Below are 25314 nucleotides of genomic sequence, written 5' to 3'. Positions count from 1 at the left end.
GAACAGACAAAACACTCCAAAAGAACTATATGAGAGAATTTGTCTTCCAGATATTAAAATTATTCTAGGGTTAAGGTAATTAAGATAGTGTGGTATTAGTGAGAAAGATATAGATGAAGAAGTACAGCAGAATATAGAGCCCAGAATCAAATCGAGATATATACAGAGATCTGACTGGCTTTTTCTAGAGCTGACATTACAGATACCCGTGTGCCTGTGATCAGTTGCTCAGTTGTGTCTGACTCTTTGTGGTCCCAAGGCCTGTAGGTGGCGCTAGTAGTAAAGAACCCGCCTGCCAATGCAGAAGATGCAAAAGACTTGGGTTCAATCCCTGGGTTGGGAAAATCGCCTAAAAGAGGGCATGGCAACCGACTCCAGTAGTCTTCCCTGGAGGATCCCACGGACAGAGAAGCCTGGCAGGCTACAGTCCATAGGGTTGCACAGAGTCAGACATAACTAAAGCAACTTAGCATGCATGGACTGTAGCCTCCCAGGCTCCTCTACCCATGGAACTTTTCAGGCAAGACTACTGGAGTGGGGTAGTCTTTCATACTCCAGAAGATCTTCCTAACCCAGGGGTCGAACCCAGGTCTCTTGCAACTCCTGCACTGGCAGGCGGATTCTTTACCACTAGCACCACCTGGAAAGCCTGACAGATGCCTAGGGAAAATACACATTGTTTTCAGTGTAGGTCTGGGAAAAACAAATTACCCATATATTTCAAAAATAAAATTGAACTCTTCACATCACACATAAAAGCCAAATTCAGGTGTAGTAAAAACTTAAATGTAAAAGTAGACTTAGAAAATTGAGGAAATAATATAAGGTAACAGTTCTATGATTTTCTGGTTTAGAAATATTTCTCTGAAAAACTATATGCTACAAAAATATAGGCTAAATGAAATGATCCTTAATATGAGATTAACTATATTAAAATTAAGATTTTATGTTCCTTAAAAGACACCATAATGAAAGTAAGAAGGTAAGTCAGAAACTGGAAGGTTTTTGCAACACAAAGCATTAATTTCCAGAATATATAAAGAGCTGCCATAAATTAATAAGAAAAAGACAAACAACCCAACTGACAAATGGACAAAGTGTTAAACATGTATTTCTCAAAAGAGAAATAGACGAAAATGGGTAATAATACTAGAAATTAGAAAAAAATACACAAAACCACAATGATCAGATAACATTTTACAGTTACTATACATACAAGAACAACCCTGATAATACCCAGTATTACTAAAAATACACAACAATAGTTACACCATTTAGGAAAATAATTTGGCATTATCTAGTAAATCAGAAAAGTAGCTAAACTCTCTGACTCTGTAATTCCACCGCAAGGTAGAGTCCCTGGAGATACTTCTGCACTGTGAACCAGGAGAGATGCAGAAGAATGTTTATAGCAGCCCTGTGTGTTTGTAATTGGAAAAAAAAAAACCTGAAACCAGACCAAATGTTAATAAACAATAGAATGGATGAATAAATCATGGTGTGTTCACAGTGAATACATCAATGAACAAATCAGAAAGCTACACTCATCAACAATGGAATTCAGAAAGGAAACATTGAGTAAAAAAAAGCAATTAGCCAGACAAACTCATGCAGAATGATTTCATTTATAAAGCATTCAAGAACACGCAAAACTAGACAACATACTGTTTGGGGATTAAAATACATGAGGTAAAACTACAAAGAAGCTTCCCAGGTGACACTCGTGGTAAAGAACCCGCCTGCCAGTGCAGTAGACATAAGAGACATGGGTTTGATCCCATAGACAGAGGAGCCTAATGGGCTAAGTCCACAGGATTGCAGAGTCAGACATGACTGAAGTGACTTAGCACATGAGCACAATGACTCTACGGGCTTTCCTGGTGGCTCAGACAATAAAGAATCTCCCTACCTACTTCAGTATTCTTGCCTGGAGAATTCTATGAACAGAAGGGCCTGGCGGACTATAGTCCATGGGGCTGCAAAGAGTTAGACATACAACTGAGCAATTAATACGCAAAACTATAAAGAAGCACAAAGGGATAATGAAGATAAAGATCCAGGTAGTAGTTATCTCGCAGAAGGCAATGGCAACCCACTCCAGTACTCTTGCCTGGAAAATCCCAGGACAGGGGAGCCTGACGGGAGCCTGGTCGGCTGCAGTCCATAGGGCTGCTAAGGGTCGGACATGACTGAGCGACTTCACTTTCACTTTTCACTTTCATGCATTGGAGAAGAAAATGGCAACCCACTCCGGTGTTCTTGCCTGGAGAATCCCAGGGACGGGGGAGCCTGGTGGGCTGCCGTCTATGGGGTTGCATAGAGTTGGACACGACTGAAGTGACTTAGCAGCAGCAGTAGTTATCTCTGAAGAAAGGGAGGAGGAGAAGGAAGGGAAGGAATCCAGAAAGAGTGCTTTGAAGGCTTCCAAAAATATTGGAATACTTTTCTTCTTAAAGTGGGTGGTTCGTAATGGATCTCTACTTAAGTATTATTATTAAAACTTCCCAAGTTTTTAAAAACTTTTTTTTTCATACTCACATAGAAACTTCAAAAAGAGCACCGAGAGTTTTTATGTATCCTTTATTCAGCTTACCCCAATGACATCATCTTACATAAGCATAGTTCAATGATCAAAACCAGAAAACTGACCTTGGTGCAATGCCATGAAGTAAACTGCAGACCTTATTCAGATCTCACTAGCTTTTACCTGTACTGTGTGTGTGTGTGTGTATACTTCTATGAAGTTTTATCCCATATATAGATTCTTGTCATCACAACCACAGTTAAGATACAGAACTGTTCCATCTCCACAAAGAAACATGATAGTCACAACCTCCCCTCAACATTAACCCCTGGCAACCCCTTGTCTGTTTTCATTACCATAATCTTGCTACTATATACATTTTTAAAATGTTCTTTTGTACCTACTTAAAAATCTTTAAAAAACTTAACTTAGATGGGGGAATTGCTTAGGACCTGTAAAGGTTATCCCCACCATCTCTTCCTGCCCCATGAGGTGAAATTCCCCTGGACTTGTTGAACTGTTCACCCCAACTCATCGCCCTCACCCCTGTGTAAGGGGTCAAGGGGAAAGGTAAAGACACTTTTTTCTCCTCTTTAGAGGGCCATCTTAGATTCAGGAGACCACCTTGTCTTCTCCAACCTGCCCCTCCCTCTTGACCTCAAGCCACTGCAACAGGTGCTAACCTATGACAGTCTCTGTTCATAGGGTGAAGGATGAAGTTAGCCCAGCATGGGGAAAGTTACCAAACAAATTAAACACAGATGGAGAAATTGCAGATACACTGAGAGCCATTTGATCTTGACCGACAGCGTTGGGTGTTACTCAGTCATGCTTCACAGCTCTCATGTCTTTCTCCCACGCTGGCTGGCTCCTTTGGAAGCAGAGTCCCTGGCTGATCTCAGACTCACTACAGGTACAGCCAGTTTACCTTGAAACTCAGTGCTCTAAACCAGGTGAACCCCAGCCTTCTGGGGATAAAGCCATCCCCTACTCTGTGCCTTTTTTATGTAAAAACAAACAAAACTGTTTTCCATCTGGGCTCTTGTAATACCCCTGATGCTTACTGCATCTTTCAAACCTGGTTCAAAACAGTCTCCACCCCTCCCTTCTTTCTCCCTGTGGTTCTCCTCTTTCTAGTTAGGTGTGTTTTGTTTTGCTTCCATTTTACGGCACTCAACCAGGCATGTATAGGCAGACCTTGTTTTTGGCTACAGTCAGTTCTTGGAATCGTCCTCCTAAAGGGAATCATGTTTCCTTCTAAGAACAATGCCGTGATTGGAACCTGCATTCCTGAAGAAAGTCCAGCCACAGTTAAATGAGTTTATTAAAGTGTATTCCTTGGGATATTATCATGTAATTTGATTGCTGTGGACAAATAACTCCGGAAAAGACAGGATTTAACAAAGTTAATCCCCAGCCCCCTGCCACTGCAAGAATGCGCAGATCTTTTTTGTGTGAGGTCATTTTCATAGATCTTTTTTTGCAGGGAGAAGGAGGAGGTTTCTATGGGCAGGCTACTTGAGTGTAAAACTACCAAATTAAAGCATATATAGGACAATAATGTATCATTTTTTTTTTAAAGCCATGTTAAAAGAACTGAAGGCGTTATTCTCCAACTTCTATAAAACAAGCATAAGCATGTGTACGTGATGACTAACTGCAGATCCACCCTCCACGTTGCTGTCTCCCTGTAGGAGCTGACCTGTAAGAAAAGGCTCCTTTGCTCTTCACTCAGGCCTCTTCCACAAGCGTATATTTCCAAAGCACTTCCCAATAACTCATCTCCAGAGAAGTCCAACTGTAGTTAAGACTCAGATGCTCTATTGACCTTCTTACTAGAAGGAACACCCCACTCCACTCCCTCTTATTTCCATTTTTCCAGAGGTAAGGAGTTTCAACTCCTTTGACATATCCTTTCATATCTCTGGGGAAAAATGCTTTCATTGCTACTTTTTGATAATTTTGTTTTAGACATTATCCATCAACCTTCCTCTGTGAAGACAGATGTTGCTCTCTTCTATACACACACATACACATACATGTACACAGACAAACACACAGGGTACATTGTCCATTCACTCATGGTCCCAGTAAAGTTAAAATCAATACTCAGTAAATACATTATTACATGCTCAGTCACTTCAGTATTGTCTGACTCTTTGCGACCCCATGGACTGTGGTTCCCCAGGCTCCTCAGTCCATGAGATTCTCCAGGCAAGAATACTGGAATGGGTTGCCATTTCCTTCTCCAAAATACATTATTATGATTATACTTAAATGACAAAGTTTAGCAATGTAAAAAAACTATGATCATTTTTTTCCATCCACGTTTTTCTGTCCCTAAAGGTAATTATGTCTTTCTTTTTCATTTGCTTATTTTCCTATGTATTTATTATTAATTTATTTCTGAACACTCCCCCTGTAAATTTCCTCTGGATAAATTCAAACAAATTAAGTGCTTCATCAATTTCATCTTCTTGAAGATAACTCTTCTAGAGCCTTCTGGTCTGCAATTATCTGGGTAGAATGATTTCTAACCCTACCTCCTGTTTTCTTGAAATCTCCCTTTCCTATCACTTTGGCGTTTCTTTATATCTTTCTTGGATTGCATCTCTTGTTTGCTTCTATATTGGTTTACTTCCTGTTTTGGTGGAGCATACTCTTCAGCAGTTTTCTTAGAAACAGTTCGTAGAAGGTAAAGTTTTTGAGAGATCTCAGTCATTTGAAAAATAGATTATTTAGTGAAGTGGGGTGTCTTGGGACCAGAATCCTAGAGAAGAACTGCAGGTGTGGTCAAAAGCCTCCCCGCATTCTGACTGTGATTCTTCTCCCTTCTCCCCACCTCGCGCTCCCCTCACTCTGCTCCATTGAATAAGGAAAGTGGACATAAGCGGGGAAGTGGAAAAACGGTAAGACTCTGGCTAGGCGGGACCTCAGAGCTCATCCAGGCCAGTGTACACCAAAGGACTGCCCACACACCATTCATTATGCACAAAATACAGTTTTGGGGGAAATAGGGATTAATGGCCTTAATTTTTAATATTTTTGAAACATTCACAAGCTTGCAGGAAAATCGCAGGTACAGAGGAAGAATATTTGTTTCCTGAACCATTTCAGTCAATGGCCAACCCAAAGCCCCATTACCACCAAATTCTTTGGTATGTTTTCTACAGACAAAGGGCATTTTCCTATGTAACCAAATACAACCACCAAAATCAGAATACTGACACTGATATGTTATTACCACTGAATTCTCAGACCCTATTCAAATTTCACCATTAGTCCCAATCATGCCCTTTAGAGCAAAGAATCCAGTCCAAGGTCACGTGCTGCACATGATGTCTTTTTAGTCTCCATTACGTCTGTAATAGTGCCTCCATCTTTGTTTGATTTTTATGACCTTGACACTTTTGAAAATTACAGGCCAGTTATTTTCCAGAATAATCTTTAGTTTGGGTTTTCCTAATGTCTTCTCCTTTTTAGGTTCACGTTTTGCATCTTTGTCAAGGCCATCACAGAAGCAATGCTTCTGATGGCATCCGGTCTATGAGATAGACACACAATTTCCATTTGCCCCAATCCTGAAATCTGCCGGTTTCCTCCACTGTACAGTTGCACTTTTCTCATTTGTAGGTAATAAGCATTTTCTTAGAAAGGTATTTTGAAAATACATAAACACATCATTCCTTATCAAACTTTTAATCTACTCATTATTTATTTACTCTCATGTTTTTTATTTTATTCTGTAGTTTATTATTGACAGTATCATTAATTACTTTTTCAGAGTACCCCTGATTTGGCCAGTGGGAGTCTATTCAAGCCTGGGTCCTTATCATTCTTTAAGTGATGGTATTCGGAGGTAAGAACTTTAGGAGACAATCAGGTTATGAGGGTGAAGCCCTTACAATGACATTAGTGCCCCTGTAAAAGAGGTCCCAGAGAGTTCCCTTGTCCCTTCTGCCACGTGTGGTTATAGTGAGGAGACAGCTGTCTACAAGCCAGGAACTGAACTGTCTACTCACCAGGCACTGAATCTGCCAGCACTTTGATCTTGGACTTCCCATCTTTCATAACTGTGAGAAACAAATTTCTCACACTTATAAACCACATAGACTACATTATTCTGTTATAGCAGCCCAAACAGACTAAGACAAGGAATTGAGTACAGCAAAAGGCATGGGGTTAGGGTGGACCAGAAGGCAGAAAAAGATTCAGGAAACAGTGCTAAGACATATTTCCTCATTACAAAAGCACATTTCAACCTCTTCATAATTTCTGAGAGGCTATGGGCTTCCCAGGTTGCTCAGCGGTAAAGAATCTGTCTGCTGATGCAGGAAATGCAGGAGTGGGTGTTCAATCCCTGGATGAGGAAGATCCCCTGAAGCAGAAAATGGCAACCCATTTCAGTATTCTTACCCGGAAAATTCCATGGACAGAGGAGCCTGGTGGGCTACAGTTCATGAGTTGCAAAGAGTCAGACATGACTGAGAGAATGAGCACATATACACATTGCAATAAATATCAAACAATTTTAAAGAAAAGCAAGAAAGAGGTATTACAGCAATGGAAATTTGCAGTGATGATTTTTTTTTTAAACTAGTTGGCAAGCCTTCAATGTTAGGGCTCAAATGTGCTATTGATCACTCCGAACCTCTCCAGTTCTACACTCACCCACACTACCACCACCCCACCACTTTATCTTTAATAAGCCATTTGGTAAATGCTGATGATAATAGTATTAATTGGGGAATTCCTTGGCAGTCCAGTGGTTAGGACTCAGCGCTTTCACTGCTGTGAGTCCAGTTCAATTCCTGTTCAGGGAACCGAGATCCCATAAGCCATGCAGCGTGGTCAAAAAAAAAAAAAAAAAAAAGGAAATTAAAACAAAACCAGTATTAAATGGCTTGGAATTTGAACATCTGAAACTTGTTGGCCAGGCCACCATAGAATGCTACAGTGACAACCCTCAAGTTTGACAGCTGTCTAGTGAAACCAGCATGAAAATGTATCTTGATGCATGAGTGGAAAAGAAAGTTGCTTTGCAGGAAAATGTAGAGCTCAAAGGACATTTTAAGTAAGATATTGGGGGAAGGATAATTTTCTCAAGATGAATAATTCCTAGAAAATTATTCAAGTATAGTAATAGGAAGAATTTAAGAAACTGGCAGCTGAGCATGAAACCTCTTATTTTGAATTTATTTAAAATGAATAAAATCAAGCCATTTTGATTACTGTAGCTGAAGTGATATGGTCAGTGCTGAGTTTTATAGATTAATGCCTCTGTGGTTTATGTTCTGATACCCACAGAAAATCATTTGTTGCAGTTATTTGAAATAGTTATAAATGGTGTCTTACCAAAAAACAAATTTTCTCCTTAACAGCAATTTATACATTATGCTTTTACTTGTTTTCCTTTTATATTTTCTTTTCTTTATTACTCTTTCTTTCTTTTTTATAAACCACTGTGCCGAGGGCTGGCTTTCAGCAGATCTCAGGGACGGAGCTGCTCTGCTATTTTGCTTATTTAATATGTAATATTGATCCCGAAAATGATATTGGATTTTTTTAAGGAACCCTTATCTTTTACAGATGGTATTAAATTATTTGCTATTGAAATGATAGAATGTTTCAGATTTGCTTCAAAGCAATCCAGTGGAATGAAAGAGAGTGACTAGACATAGCAATGGCATAAGACTGGATAGGAATAGATCATTGTTTAAGCTGGGTGATTAAACAATGCCTGACACATGGATTTTATATGCCATTGTTCTTTAATTTTGTATACATTTGAAATTTTCCATAATACAAAGTTTGTAAAAAATAAAATTAGATCTCTTGAGGTGAGAAGCTGGGGAGCTTTGGTGGTTTTCATGGATGTCGTCTCTAGAGGATTGAAATAAATTCATCTTTCTGATGGGTGGCACAGGGAGCCCCTTGAAAAGGTAAAGAAACAAAACTTGGCCGAAGACCAAGGGGATTTCATCCTAGGGATCTTATCCCTTGGCTCACAGAAAGCTCCAGGGCTGGGCTCCTCCACCCCTTGGAGGAGTCCACCTCTGAGTCAGGGGTTTTCCTGACTCAGCTTAACTGGGAAGACTGCTTTGGGAGAAGTCAACTGAGTAAGAAGGAATACATCTATTTTTTTTTAATAGATTGTCCCAAAAAAGCTTATTCCAGAGGTTTCATATTTTCATCTGAAGCAATTATATACCCTAGCAGAAGCCCTAATAAAACGTTGGTGGGAGCCTTCTTAACTTCCTTATTTATCTCTTCAACAGAAAAACAAACAAACAAACAAACCTCAAAATCAGATGAATTTCCAGAGGAAAAATTTATCAAAATATTAATACTTTAACATTTAATTGGGGTGATTAATTTGAAAACATAGTCATATAATAAGTTATTTCAGACTGTTCATTGACTTTATGTTTTCAAATGGCAAAAGAGATTTAGTTTCTTTCTAACAATATATCGGTAATTCACATAAGACCTTTCTTTTTTTTCTACTGGGGTTTACTTTTGTTTGTTGTAATTCTCATAGAGTAAAAGGTTCAAGAGGAGGAACTGTGAGACAGAAAACTGAAAAATTTGATTACTGAAGGCTTTTTTTCCCCCTGTTGTACACCATGCAGGATCTTAGTTCCCCTAGACTCGTGCCCTCTGCAGAAGCAGTACAAGGCTATAACCACCAGGGAATTTCCAATCACTGAAGGCTTTGAATGCTAAATTTCATCAGTACTTAAAGGAATCTTTAGTCATCCACACACATGAGTTTCTAGCCCCTCTCTAGATCACCCTTTCTCTGCAGAAGTCAACTCATTCTTTTTAACTTTTCCTACTTTGTTCTGCAAACTGGCAGTTACTAAACAGGTAGCCATGGGCACCTTTGCAGGCAGCCTTGGAAGCAACACCAGCGCAGAAAAGATCCCACAGACAGTGTCTGGAGCCCAAGAGAAATATTCCAAGCTCAATATTTACATTCGAAGTTGGGCTAGATTTGATTCTTTTTTTTTGAAAACATGAATTTCTTTCTTCTCCCAATCCATGTGTGTGTGCTAAGTTGCTTCAGTTGGGTCCAGCTTTTTGTGACACTATGGACTGTAGCCCGCCAGGCTCCTCTGTCCATGGAATTCTCCAGGCAAGAATACTGGAGTGAGCAGTTTGCCATTTTCTCCTCCAGGGGATCTTCCCAACCCAGGGATTGAACCTGTGTCCTCTGGGGCTCTTGCGTTGCAGGCAGATTCTCTACCACTGAGCCACCAGGGAAGCCCAAGAATACTGGAGTGGGTAGTCATTCCCTTCTCCAGGGGGTCTTTTGGACACAGGGATTGAATCCAGGCCTCCCACATTGCAGGCAGATTCTTTACCATCTGAGCCATCAGGGAACAAAGATACTGTCTTACATATGGACTTTGGACTTAACCAAGTGAATCTCATTGGCCAAAAATGTGAACAGAAATGATGAGAGCAGAAGCTTTAAATGGGCTTGTGTGATTTGGCTTCTCTTAGGCTTCTGTGATCTGCCATGGGAAGAACATGTCCTTGAGTAACTCTCCATCAGGGAGAATGCTAAAACACACAGAGGAAATCTGAGCCCACTCAAGCCTGAAGCCAAGCCCAGGCGACCAGCAGCACCTATGAGCAAAATAATTGCAAGGAGTTCTTCTTGCAAGTCACTGAACTCTGTGATGGCCTGTTACACAGCATTATTGCCTCAGAGGTAACATAAAAATCATCCACATACACAAGGAAACTGAAATCCAAGAGCAGATGCATTTCTAGTCACTGTGTAAAGCAGTGACTCTTAACCTACTTTAGACTTAGCCTTCTTACGATTTTGATAAATACTTTGATCTAATTCTTCTCCAAGTTTCCATGATTCTTTATGTTTCTCCCCAGGTTTCCATGTGAGCCCACCTGATTGGCAAAATCTAGAACATGTCTGGACTGCTAGTTGCAAGGGGCTTGGGGACACGTAGCTATTTAGCTTTCCAGCCATTGAAACCTAGGAGGAGTTTGCAATGAGACTTGAGAGAACTTACTTGCCAACCTACTCTCTCTAACACACCATCCCGAGGAGGAGGAGTTTAGGGTGGAATGGGGGGAATGAGAAGATGAAGTCAGACAGAATTAGAAGAACCTAGTAACCCAGAAATTGTGACAAGAGGCCATATGAAGAGGTCAAGGGTTAATCACTTAGATTAAATGATGTAGAGGAACACCATGCAAAAATATAAAGAATCGATTGAATTGGGCAATAATGATATCCCTGGAGACCAGACAGGGGCTGTTCCATTTGAATGGTGAAAAGATGAAAAGGTAGAGGCAATGATTCCCATGGTACATCTCTTTACAGCACCTTGATTGAGAGAGAAGAGGGAAGGATGTGGTTAGTACCCGTGTGTTCTTTGTAATAGCGAATCATTCCCCACTGGTGGATTGGTCAAGTTGGAGACTAGGGATAGCCTCAATGTCTTTGTCATTTTTTTTCATTATCTTTTCCTCATTCTCTAAATGAAGGGGTCTTTTCTTGGGTCTCCCAGGTCTTCTTGTGAGTCAAGGGAAATTACTTTCAAAAGTCCGTGTGCATTTTCCTGTCAGATTGTGTGTGTGCTCAGTCGTGCAGTTGTGTCCTACTCTTTATGACTCTGTGGACTGTAGCCCGACAGGCTCATCTGTCCATGGAATTTTCCAGGCAAGACTACTGCAGTTCAGTTCAGGTCAGTTCAATCATTCAGTCGTGTCCGACTCTTTGCAACCCCATGGACTATGGCCCACCAGGCTCCTCTGTCCATGGGAGTCCCCAGGCAAGAAGACTGCAGTGGGTAGCCATTCCCTTCTACAGGGGATGTTCCCAACCCAGGGGTCAAACCCACATCTCTTGCATTGGCAGGTGGATTCTTTTACCACTGCATCACATAGGAAGCCCATTCAGCATCATTTCTGTCAGATTATCTGAGCCCAAAGCTGTGAGAAACTCCCCTGAAACGGCTGCCATTGCTCACTGTGCTCCACCCACTCCTCGCCCCATGCAGCCTGTCTCTCTTGACTGTCTCCTGACAAGGTCTATCTCACACTCTTGCTCACCTGCTTTGCCATACAGTTCATGTTAATTCTCACATTGTGCCCACAGATCTCAGGACTCACAGGTTTTTAAGGCAAACCATTCTTGGCCTAATGGTGTTGTTTGCTGTTGTTCATTTACTCAGTCATGTCCGACTCTTTGCGACGCCATGGACTGCAGCATGCCAAGCTTCCCTGTCCATCACCAACTCCCGGAGCTTGCTCAAACTCATGTTCATTGAGTGGGTGACGCCATCCAACCGTCTCGTCCTCTGTCATTCCCTTCTCCTCCTGCCTTCAATCTTTCCCAGGACCAAGGTCTTTTCCAATGAGTCAGCTCTTCTCATCAGGTAGCCAAAGTATTGGAGCTTCAGCTTCAGCATCAGTCCTTCCAATGAATATTCATTATTGATTTCCTTTAGGATTGACTGGTTTGATCTCCTTGCAGTCCAAGGGACTCTCAAGAATCTCCTCCAACACCACAACTCAAAAGCATCAATTCTTTGGCGCTCAGCCAACTCTCATATCCATACATGACTACTGGTAAAACCATAGCTTTGACTAGATGGAGTTTTGTTGGCAAAGTAATGTGTCCGCTTTTTAATAAGCTGTCTAGTTTGGTCATAGCTTTTCTTCCAAGGAGCAAGTGTCTTTTATCTCATGGCCACAGTCATCATTCGCAGTGATTTTGGAGCCCAAGAAAATAAAGTCTGTCACTGTTTCCATTGTTTCCCCATCTATTTGCCATGAAGTAATGGGACCAGATGCCGTGTTGGTAAAGACTGCTAATAATCTCCCAATATCCATCTTCTTTTCTTCCTTTTAGTAAAAGAACCTACAAGTTTACCCTGAGCCTAAACAGGGACTAGCCAGGCTGACAACATCTAGGGCTGGCTTCACAGAAGCCACTGCATCTTTCTGGTCTGACCTCTGGTCTCATGTGTTGTTCTCTGCCTCTTATCAGACCTAAAATAACATCCAAAGATGTCTTTCATTGATTGTGATATTTGGAGAACCAGGGGCATGAATGAATAGGACTTGGTAGGATACTCTTGGAAGCACTGTTTCCTTCAGTTCAGTCGCTCAGTCGTGTCCAACTCATTGGCCATAAGCTGCAGCACGCCAGGCCTCCCTGCCCATCACCAACTCCCGGAGCCCACCCAAACTCATGTCCACCGAGTCAGTGATGCTGTCCAACCATCTCATCCTCTGTTGTCCCCTTCTCCTCCTGGCCTCAATCTTTCCCAGCATCAAGGCTTTTTCAAATGAGTCAGCTCTTTGCATCAGGTAGCTACAGTATTGGTTTCAGCTTCAGCATCAGTCCTTCCAATGAACACCCAGGACTGATCTCCTTTAGGATGGACTGGTTGGATACCCTTGCAGTGCAAGGCACTCTCAAGAGTCTTCTCCAACACCACAGTTCAAAAGCATCAATTATTCAATGCTCAGCTTTCTTTATAGTCCAACTCTCACATCCATACATGACCACTGGAAAAACCACAGCCTTGACTAGACAGACCTTGTCGGCAAAGTAATGTTTCTGCTTTTTAATATGCTGTCTAGGTTGGTCATAACTTTCCTTCCAAGGAGTAAGGGTCTTTTAATTTCATGGCTACAATCACTACCTGCAGTGATTTCGGAGCCCCCCAAAATAAATTCTGACACTGTTTCCCCATCTATTTCCCATGAAGTGATGGGACCAGATGCCATGATCTTCGTTTTCTGAATGATGAGCTTTAAGCCAACTTTTTCACTCTCCTCTTTCACCTTCATCAAGAGGCTTTTTAGTTTCTCTTCACTTTCTGCCATAAGGGTGGTGTCATCTGCATATCTGAGGTGATTGATATTTCTCCCAGCAATCTTGATTCCAGCTTGTACTTCTTCCAGCCCAGCATTTCTCATGATGTACTCTGCATATAAGTTAAATAAGCAGGGTGACAATATACAGCCTTGACATACTCCTTTTCCTATTTGGAACCAGTCTGTTTTTCCATGTCCAGTTCTAGCTGTTGCTTCCTGACCTGCATACAGGTTTCTCAAGAGGCACGTCAGGAGGTCTGGTTTCCCATCTCTTGAAGAATTCCAAAGTTTATTGTGATCTACACAGTCAAAGGCTTTGGCATAGTCAATAAAGCAGAAATAGATGTTTTTCTCTGGAACTCTCTTGCTTTTTCGATGATCCAGTGGATGCTGGCAATTTGATCTCTGGTTCCTCTGCCTTTTCTAAAACCAGCTTGAACATCAGGAAGTTCACGGTTCACATACTGCTGAAGCCTGGCTTGGAGAATTTTGAGCATTACTTTACTAGTGTGTGAGATGAGTGCAATTGTGTGGTAGTTTGAGCATTCTTTGGCATTGGCTTTCTTTGGGATTGGAATGAAAACTGACCTTTTCCAGTCCTGTGGTCATTGCTGAGTTTTCCAAATTTGCTGGCATATTGAGTGCAACACTTTCACAGCATCATCTTTTAGGATTTGAAATAGCTCAACTGGAATTCCATCACCTCCACTAGCTTTGTTTGTAGTGATGCTTCCTAAGGCCCACTTGAATTCCCATTCCAGGATGTCTGACTCTAGGTGAGTGATCACACCATCGTGATTATCTGGGTTGTGAAGATCTTTTTTGTACAGTTCTTCTGTGTATTCTTGCCACCTCTTCTTAATATCTTCTGCTTCTGTCAGGTCCATACCATTTTTGTCCTTTACTGAGCCCATCTTTGCGTGAAATGTTCCCTCAGTATCTCTAATTTTCTTGAAGATATCTCTAGTCTTTCCCATTCTGTTGTTTTCCTCTATTTCTTTGCATTGACACTGAGGAAGGCTTTTTTATCTCTCCTTGCTATTCTTTGGAACTCTGCATTCAAATGGATATATTTTTCCTTTTCTCCTTTGCTTTTCACTTCTCGTCTTTTCACAGCTATTTGTAAGGCCTCCTCAGACAGCCATTTTGCTTTTTTGCATTTCTTTTTCCTGGGGATGGTCTTGATCCCTGTGTCCTGTACAATGTCACAAACCTCTTAGAAATAATATACTTCCTTAGCAACAATATTCTCCATGATCCTCTGGCATTCATATCAATTAGTTTGCAACAAATCCAAGCTCTAACACTTAACAGTAATGCTAATTAACATTTCTGTGTCTCAGTTACAAGATGGAGATAATTTTGTACCTGTATCCAAAAGTTGCTGCGACAATCGTTTTAAGCGATTATGGTTCAATGATTTTATTTTGCAAATTTTAGAACAAAATATGACCATGTGAGGAGAAGCCAATGGCACCCCACTCCAGTACTCTTGCCTGGAAAGTCCCATGGACAAAGGAGACTGGTGGGCTGCAGTCCACGGGGTCGAGAAGAGTCGGACATGACTGAGCGACTTCACTTTCACGCGTTGGAGAAGGCAATGGCAACCCACTCCAGTGTTCTTCCCTGGAGAATCTCAGGGATGGGGGAGCCTGGTGGGCTGCCGTCTATGGGGTCGCACAGAGTCGGACACGACGGAAGCGACTTAGCAGCAGCAGCAGCATGACCGTGTGAATCAGTGCTTGAACGCCTCCTAGATCTTGGAAAAGTCTACGTCATTAGCTTCACAGGAAACGTATCTCTGCCTACCTTACAGGATTATTAAAGAATGACACAACAGAGACCCAGGGCCACTAGCACATCAGGCACCTTGTGCTTATTACACAAAGGCGAGGGCTCCAGACTGACACATGACTCAGGGCTTGGCCGGCAGAGCAGGCCTAGATTTTCAGCTCTTGCTCTTCCCTTGGCCAGATGCCTTCAGCATCACATGTGCAAGGCTGCTGATACACCTGTGACATGGGTGTACTTTCCAAAGTGCTGAGACAACGGGGTGGGGGTGAATGGGGACTAAACTTAAGTCCTTTTCTCTCACCAAATTGTTGTGCCTAAGCATGAAGGTACCTGTGCCTGAGAGGAGAGCATTTCTGCCTTCACACAAAGGCTCCGTCTCTCTGCCAAACCCTGCACCCACTTTTTACAAATGTGCAGAAATACCATCAAGCTGTGGGTGGCCCAGCACCTGTGGCAGCCCTGATAATTGGCACCAAGTAGGCACTCTGCAAATATCAGTGTTGCTCTCTAGGGGCCTCCCATTCTTTCCTGCCTGTATTATCTTTTCCTTACTTGCTCACTCTTGTGTAACTCAATGTCAAGTTAATTAGCATATTTTCAAGGAAGTAATTGGAAACCTAAGTTGTTCTAGGGAGGTGCTTTACCAGCGTGTCCCTGGGCTTTATGGAGCAGGGCGGGGTTGGGGGTGGCGGGCCACACGAGACAGCACCTTAGGGATTCTGCCAGGTCTCTTGGCTGTCTGAATTGGCACACCAGTAGGAAGAAATTTGAGGTTGCAGCTCCTTGGAAACACCCCGAACTCATTTTAGGTAAAGCCAAGCCAAAGTGCTGTTCTTGGCTAGTACCAGAATCTGCGGGTGGGAAGGTGGGAGGCCAAGAATCAATGCCCAGCCCTGTCAGACAGGTCTTGCCACCTTCATGGGAAGGCTTGAAACATTCCTTGAAGAGCCTGTTCTCTAAAAAGTGGTGCCACTAGAGGGCACCTGCGGGTCTCATTCTTTCTGTAGTTTGTCCAACTGAACTGACAGGTTTGCTGAGCTGCTTTGGACCTTACTACCCCTGCCAAGAGATTGAGGGCAGTTGTAACACCTAGACAGTGTATTCAAAAGCAGAGACATTACTTTGCCGACCAAGGTCCATCCAGTCAAAGCTATGGTTTTTCCAGTAGTCATGTATGGATATGAGAGTTGGACCATAAAGAAGGCTAAACACCAAAGAATTGATGCTTTTGAACTGTGGTTTTGGAGAAGACTCTTGAGAGTCCCTTGGACTGCAAGGAGGTCCAACCAGCCAATCTTAAAGGAGATCAACCCTGAATATTCATAGGAAGGACTGATACTGATGCTGAAGCTCCAATACCTTGGCCACCTGATGGGAAGAGCCGACTCATTAGAAAAAACCCTGGTGCTGGGAAAGATTGAAGGCAGGAGAAGGGGATGACAGAGGATGAGATGATTGGATGGCATCACAGACTCAATGGACATGAGTTTGAGTAAACCTGGAGATGGTGAAGAACAGGGAAGCCTGTCCCTGGGGTGCTGCAGTCCATGGGGTCGCAAAGAGTTGGATACTACTGAGCGGCTAAACAACATACCTCACAGGTTTGGTTATGAAAGTGGACAGCAGAGGCTTTACACGTTCACCCACATTATTTCAGCTGAGTGAGCTACCTCAGATGTTCAATTTCTCCATCAAAGGACACATACATTTGATAATGCATAGGCTAACTTATACTCCCAACAGCATTTGAGAATTAACTGTTGACCCACATTCTCATTAACACTGGACATGATCAATTTTGTACATTTTTCTAACATGATGGATTTAAAATACATATGGAGAACATCTGTTTTTAATGAGTTTCTGTACTTTGTCTCTTCCTATCTTGTTATTATTCTTTGCCCTGTGAGTACATGCTCAGCTATGTCTGACTCTTTGCAATCCCATGGACTGTAGCCCGCCAGGCTCCTCTTTCCATGGAACTCTCCAGGCAAGAAATCTGGAGTGGGTTGCCATTTCCTTCTCTAAGGGATCTTTCGCCCCAGGGATCGAACCTGTGTCTTTTACATTGGCAGGTAGATTCTTTACCACTGTGCCACCTGGGAAGCCCCATTCTTTGCCTTATATGGATGTTAAAGCTGATATGTATTTTCTTTTAATCCACAAAGTCTCCCTGTGCAAGGAAATATGGTTTCCGCCTAGCCCTGTCCTACCGGAATGCACAGCCCCCTGTGCCCAGTCCTCTTTCTCTTCCAAACCCTGGGGCTGTCTTCTCACAAGGACTGTTCACTCCGTGAAACTGCTCTCCTTTCCTAGTTTTGTGATGGAGCCTGTAGCTATGGTAGCACTGTCTGCTGTAGATGAAAACCTCCTGCAAGCCCAGACCGGGTTTGCTTACTTGCTCTGGTCAGCAAATAGATGCTACTCAAAAAGTGTTACAATTGACAAAGATAGGTTTCAGATGTGGCTTCTCCCTGCCAAAAGAATAAATGGAATATAGGATTCTGACTACAATTAATGTGTAAAACAGGGAGTTTGGCTAGTATCGATGCCAAAGGAAAAATAAGCACTGAAGCAGACAGTGGCCCTCTGCTGATTTGAAGTCCTAGCATAACTTCAAATTCATAGTCTGTAGCAACTTATAAGGGAATTTTAAGTGTCAGCTCTAGTTTCAGATAACGTAAGGATTTCTTTTCCACTTTAAAAGAGTTTTTCAGATTATACATACTTCTTTTTAAAGAAATACATGATCACTGAAGACAATTAACAATTTCTTCAAAAGTATATAAAAAAGACTATCACCCTTCCATTTAAAGATAACTGCAAAGAACATATCATCTATTTCCTTCTAGTTTATATTTATAGGCATACATATAATGTATAAATACTATGTTTTTTCCAAAACAAGAATCATAAGATTCTGTATCTTGCCTTTTCATTTTTATCATTTGCATCAGCCTGTCATTAAATACATTCTGAAACCTGATTTTCAATGGCTGAATGATATTCTATTACAAAGATATATCATAATTTATTATAATAAGCAGCTTCCTTCTGTGTCCAGACAATGTTTCCACCCACTCAAGCTCCTGTTTCCTCTTCCTGGGCCCATAGGCTGCTTCCACTTCCCAGCCTCCCTTGCGGTTTGGCTAGACCATGTGACTGAGTTCCAGCCAGTGCTGGGTGAAAGTGACTGGCCCCGGCCTTAAAGTCAACCCATGCCAACCTCTTGGCCTCTTTCGTTGCTGCAAGTACGTGTGGAAGCCACGTGTTCCAGATGCAAGGTGATAACCGGGAAGCAGCCTCTATCCTCGACTCACCACTTGGAACAGAAAAGACAGCTCGACTAGCATCAGACTATGACTTCAATGAGAAACAAACCTCTTTGCATTGCTGCACAGAGCCCAGTGAAGTACATATGTGAGTGAAAGACCTGCAAGTTTTTTCCAACTTTCCATTTGTAAGTAAAGAGCAACAAATTGGTTATGTGCAATTATGTTGCTAAAATAACTAAGCAGTATAGCACTGGAGTTTTTTCCTGTTTTAAATAAGCAGATAGTGATTATTTTCTTCTTCATATTTTCCCATAATTGTATAGTTTTCTACAGAGAACTATTTTTTTAACTTTTGTAATATTATTGTGTTTTTAAAATTTTACTTATTTTTAATTGAAGGATAATTGCTTTACGGTACTGCATTGGTTTCTACCAAACATCAACCTGAATCAGCCATAAGTTTACCCATGTTCCCTCCCACTGGAACATCCCTCCCACCTCCCACCCTTCTAGGCTGTTACAAAGCCCCAGCAAATTCCCATTGGCTATCTATTTTACATATGGTAGTATATGTTTCCATCTTGTTCTCTCCACACCTCCCACCCTCTGCTTCTTCCCCTCCCCTAGCCGTGTCCATAAGTCTGTTTTTAATGTCTGTGTCACCATTGCTGTTCTGCAAATAGCTTCATCAGTGCCATCATTCTAGATTGCATATATATGCGTTATTATACGATAACTGCTTTTCTCTTTCTGACTTACTTCACTCTGTAAAGATTAAGAGTATATGGAAAAAAAAATCCCACTGCTAGACATACACACTGAGGAAATCAGAATTGAAAGAGACACGTGTACCCCAATGTTCATCACAGCACTGTTTATAATAGCCAGGACATGGAAACAACCTAGATGTCCAGCGGCAGCTGAATGGATAAGAAAGCTGTGGTACATATACACAATGGAGTATTACTCAGCCATTAAAAAGAATACATTTGAATCAGTTCTAATGAGGTGGATGAAACTGGAGCCTATTATACAGAGCGAAGTAAGTCAGAAAAACACCAATACAGTATATTAATGCATATATATGGAATTTAGAAAGATGGTAACGCTGACCCTATGTGAGAGACAACAAAAGACACAGATGTAAAGAACAGACTTTTGGACTCTGTGGGAGAAGGCGAGGGTGGGATGATTTGAGAGAATAGCATTGAAACATGTATATTATCGTATGTGAAATAGATCGCTAGTCCAAGTTTGATGCATGAGACAGGGTGCTCAGGGCTGGTGCACTGGGATGACCCTGAGGGATGGGATGGGGAGGGAGGTGGGAGGGAGGGTCAGGACAGGGAACACATGTACACCCATGGCTGATTCACATGAATGTATGGCAAAAACCACCACCTCCAATTAAAGAAAAAAAAAAAAAAAGAATGTATGGAAAGAGATAAACAGCATTATCTGGGGGACAACCCCTGAAGCTGAGGTATCTGGCCATAGACTTTCTGAAACAGGGCCCACTTTTCCATGGGAGGGTCTGTGCCCCAACCCAGCTCCCTGTGGGTTAGGGGCTCTAGTTCCCCTAGTTCTAAGAAGCCAAAGTCTAAAACAGCTGCTAAGAGCCCATATTCTCAGACAAGTGCTGGACAGCATGCATGCTATGCAGGTTGCATGGAACACAATTCTGACTGTTTACTCCGGATGAAGCCCACTGGTTGACATGTACAACTCACAGGCAACACTTCAGACCAGTGTCCCATTTTTGTTGTTGTTAATCGTTGCATTTTTTAAAAATTTAATATTTTACTGCTGCTGCTAAGTTGCTTCAGTTGTGTCCGACTCTGTGCGACCCCATAGACGGCAGCCCACCAGGCTCCCCCATCCCTGGGATTCTCCAGGAAAGAACACTGGAGTGGGTTGCCATTTCCTTCTCCAATGCATGAAAGTGAAAAGTGAAAGTGAATTCACTCAGTCGTGTCTGACCCTCAGAGACCCCATGGACTGCAGCCTTTACTAAGTAACATAATTATATGGATAAAAATTCAAACGATATGAAAAGGAAGAGTTAAAACTCTCCCCTCTGTCCCTCAGTTGTCTTCCCCAGAGGCAATTAATTTTATTTCTTTTATATCCCTAAAGAGATTATAATTGATTATAACTTGAACAGAACAACCTCCCCCCTAAAATAACAAATGTGGCTTCTCATATTCTTTGATTTTTAAAGATATTACCATAAAAAATAAAAACAAATGATTAAAAAAAACGAATCCGCACAGATAGGTCTAAAGTGAAAAACTACAAGCCTTCCCCTACACATTACCCCCCATTTTTGCCCTTCTCCCCAAGAACATCCACAGTCACGAAATTTCTTGTAATCCTCCTCCAAATATGCTCATGCATATATGCCATGCTGCTGCTACTGCTGCTAAGTCGCTTCAGTCGTGTCCGACTCTGTGAGACCCCATAGACAGCAGCCCACCAGGCTCCCCCATCCCTGGGATTCTCCAGGCAAGAACACTGGAATGGGTTGCCATTTCCTTCTCCAATGCGTGAAAGTGAAAAGTGAAAGAGAAGTCGCTCAGTCGTGTCCGACTCTTAGCGACCCCGTGGACTGCAGCCTACCAGGCTCCTCCATCCATGGAGTGGGGTGCCATTGCCTTCTCCATATATGCCATAAACATTAACAAATTAAATAGATAAATGGACATGCCACATACACATTTCTGACTCTTTTTTGACTTAATTGACTATCTTGGACATATTTCCACAGCAGCTGATAAAGCACATAATCTTCCTTCCTTTCCTTTGAAAGGATGAATCATAGCATTTTCAGTAGTCTTCTATTGGATAATCTTCAGTTTTTTACTAGTTTTTGTTATTACAGTGTTTTTCCTACCATCACCCCATTTCCCCCACAGTGTTTTTCTAATGAGCATCTGTGTGTGTTACAATTTTGCAACTATGAATATTTGTAAGTCTACATTTCCAGCTAAGTGAATATTATTACTTTTTTCTTCCTGAAAAGAAGGGGTATTTTCAAAGGAAATGGTCTGTATTCATTCTTTTCTGAAACATTTATACTTTCATGTTTAGGCATCATGTTCCAGTAATTTCTAAGAAAACTATTTTTATGATTATTTTTGCTACAAAATCTAGTAACATTAATAACATTTTTTTCCTTCTTGGGTTTTTTTAATTTAGCTTGATTATTTTGTATTGAACTTGAATGAACATTTCTCCCTGGCCTGTTTTCAAAAAAATGCCCTGAGAATGTGGAAATTACCAGAGTTTTATTCCACAGTGACTAAGCATCATTAAATAATTGCTGTTATGTTAGAATTGAATGAAAGAACCTACATTTTAAAAGCTGACAAGATTGGATATAAAGGTGAATAACTTTAGGAAGTATTCATTTTAGTCTAGATGAAATTTAAACACACATGGAATCACCAGATAAAGATAAACCTTACCATTGCTGCTGCCGAGTCGCTTCAGTTGTGTCCGACTCTGTGCGACCCCAGAGACGGCAGCCCACCAGGCTCCCCCATCCCTGGGATTCTCCAAGCAAGAACACTGGAGTGGGCTGCCATTTCCTTCTCCAATGCATGAAAGTGAAAAGTGAAAGTGAAGTCGCTCAGTCATGTTCGACCCTCAGCGACCCCATGGACTGCAGCCTTCCAGGCTCCTCCATCCATGGGATTTTCCAGGCAAGAGTACTGGAGTGGGGTGCCATTGCCTTCATAACTCCCTCAAATAAATTTTGTTTTTGGCATTTCAACAAAATTCACAGGAAATTCAAGGACAAGTTTCACCAATCCTCCTTTCGTTCCCCAAACTGTTTCCTTGGTAGTATTGTCTTATATGAGCTTCCCTGGTGACTGAGATGGTAAAGAATATGCCTGCAATGCAAAAAATGCAGGTTCGATCCCTGGGTTGGGAAGATACCCTGGAGAAAGGAATGGCTACCTGTTCCAGTATTCTTGCCTGGAGAATGCCATGGACAGAGGAGCCTGGCAGATTACAGCCCATGGGGTCACAAGGAGTTGGACACAACTGAGAGGCTAACACTGTTACTTTTTCATCATGTTATTAGCACTCATTTTTATTTTAACATGACGTTTAAGTTAATAGATTAGCCTTATACAATTCCAGCAGGCTTTCAGCAGTTTCCAGATTGAAGTCTAAGGCAAAAATATTTGAATCTTTTGAAAAACTGGATTGTTTCAGAAGAATATTTTGTTTGAGGGAGAAATCTACCCTAGGAAAGTGGGAAAAAAAAAACAAGTTCCTTGTATTTTCTCCCAATAACTTCATCATTTAGTGCTTCAAAATATAACTGTAGGGAGTGTCCTTTTGGTCATAGCTGAGGAGCTCTCATTAAACTGCCCCTCCTACATACAACAATATCAAACACTAGGAAAAATACAAATAAAAAACACATAAAAAGCAGTGGAGAATTGACAAAAACAGTAAGATTCTGGAAGAGAATTAACACTTGGAACAAAGGAAAGAGTATGGAGTGAGTTTCCCATATTTTATGGCCCTTAGCTTGAGACCCCACAAGTCTTGTGCAGTGTGAGGGTAACTAAAACTCTGTTAGAAAATTTACAATATTTCTGGCTTGAAGAATCAGAGCTCAGAGTTTGATGCAAACACATTGTTTGGAAAATAAAGTGAGAAACAGCAGAAAAGAAATAGCTAGAGAGGAAAAAGCTTATATTCTGTGCTTAAACTTACATCATTGATAAGCTATGAATCATGACTGTGCAAGACAGAATTCAAAACAGCCTAGATAAAAACAAGCCCCCACAAAACAGTGAATTTGGATTTGAGCTGCTACTACTGCAATCAATATCTTGTTTGCAGTTTGAATCTAACCACATTCTGCAGCTGCTCAGTCGCTCAGTCATGCCTGACTTTTTGTGACCCTATGATGGAGAGTAGCTCGCAGGCTCCTCTATCCATAGGATTTTCCCAGCAAGAATACTGGGGTGGGTTGCCATTTCCTCCTCCAGGGGATCTTCCCAATGCAGGGATTGGACCCACATCTCCTGCATCTCCTGCACAGTAGGCAGATTCTTTACTGCTGAGCCATGGGGAAGCCCCTAACCACATTAACTGCCCATTTTAAAAAGAAAATCAATGTCACTGGAGGAATGTAATAGAACTCATTTTCATAGCATAATGTTTACAATGTCCAGTTGTAATCCAAAATTACTTGACAATACAAAAATAAATAAACAAACCAGGAAATGCGATACGTTCTCATTTGAGCCACAGTCAATACAGCCTGATTCTAAGATGTCTAGATGTTAGAATAACCAAGTCATGCTCTAAAAGCAGTAATTAGAACTATGCTAAATGAGGTAAAGGAAAATATGCCTGGCATGAGCTAAAGGATAGTAAATATCAGGAAGTGAAGTGAAGTGAAGTGAATTCGCTCAGTCGTTTCTGACTCTTTGCAACCCCATAGACTGCAGCCTACCAGGCTTCTCCATCCATGGGATTTTCCAGGCAAGGGTACTGGAGTGGGTTGCCATTTCCTTCTCCAGGGGATCTTCTTGACCCAGGAATTGAACCTGGGTCTCCTGCACTGCAGGCAGATGCTTTACCCTCTGAGCCATTGGGGAAGTCCAGCAAAGGAGAACTTTCTGTGGTTTATCCACCCCCACCCGAGATGGGACTCGAACCCACAATCCCTGGCTTAGGAGGCCAGTGCCTTATCCATTAGGCCACTAAATATCAGGAAAGATATAGAAAATATATATAAAAAAGAAAAATTTAGAACTGAAATATACACTGCCTATCATACAAAATTTAGTAGATGAATTTGATAACAAAACTAAGATGAGAGGAGAGGAGTCAATAAGCTTAAATAAAGTTTGATAGAAGCTTTCCAGTCTAAAAAACACAAAGAAAAAAAGTGAAAACAATAAAGTCCAAGGGCATTTGGGACTATATGAAGGGAAAGGTCTAACATATGAGTAACTGGATTCTAGGAGAGAGATGAGAAAGATAAGAGTAGAAAAAAAAAATGTGAAGAAACACTAGCTGAGAATTTCTCAAATTTGGTCAAAGACATAAATTTACAAATTCAAGAAGCTCAACAAATGTCAAGCCTGATGGATAATGATACTAATTTTTAAAAAATCTCTAAACACATCATTGTCATACTGACAACCAAAAAGAAAGAAAAGATATTGAAAGCAACGAGAGAAAAATGACAGATTATATATACAGGGGAATAATAATTTGAATAATTGACAACTTGTCAACAGAAACAATAGAGATCAGAAAATCACAGAACAACATTTTAAAAGTTTGAAAGGTAAAAGCTGTCAAGCACATATCCTATACCCAGCAAAAACATCCCTCAAGCATGAGATGAAGTGAAGTGTCAGTCACTCAATTATGTCTGATTCTTTCGGACCTCATGGACTACAGCCCACCAGGCTCCTCTAGCCATGGGAATCTCCAGGCAAGAATACTGGAGTGGGTTGCCATTCCCTTCTCCAGGGGATCTTCCCAACCCAGGGATCCAACCCGGGTGTCCCACATTGCAGATTCTTTACCATCTGAGTCACCAGGGAAGCTGGACGAGATGAAGTAAAGACATTAAACACACACACATGACTAAGAGAGTGTATCTCCATATCTGCACTTGAAAATGCTAAAGGAAATCCTTCAGGCTTAGGGAAACAAGAACAGATGAAAACTCGGCTCTCTGGGAAGACTGAAGAACACTGGGGTAAAGGTAAACATGTAAATAGAAAGGACTATTTTTCCTCTTAATTTCTTTAAAATACATATTGCATGCCAGTTTTATCTTGTCATAAACATAATACATTTTATAATTATAAC

At 41.4% G+C, this 25314-nt stretch overlaps 1 long non-coding RNA gene across 2 annotated transcripts in view; it reads right to left on the bottom strand.

Moving 5' to 3' along the window:
- The window catches only part of LOC138984199 (uncharacterized), an 86033-nt gene that overhangs the window by 53653 nt on the left and 7066 nt on the right, over positions 1-25314 (bottom strand). The window lies entirely within an intron of this gene.

Source organism: Bos mutus, chromosome 20, assembly GCF_027580195.1.
Source record: "Bos mutus isolate GX-2022 chromosome 20, NWIPB_WYAK_1.1, whole genome shotgun sequence".
In the NCBI taxonomy this organism is placed as follows: Eukaryota; Metazoa; Chordata; class Mammalia; order Artiodactyla; family Bovidae; genus Bos; species Bos mutus.
This window is presented reverse-complemented; position numbering and strand designations above follow the sequence as displayed.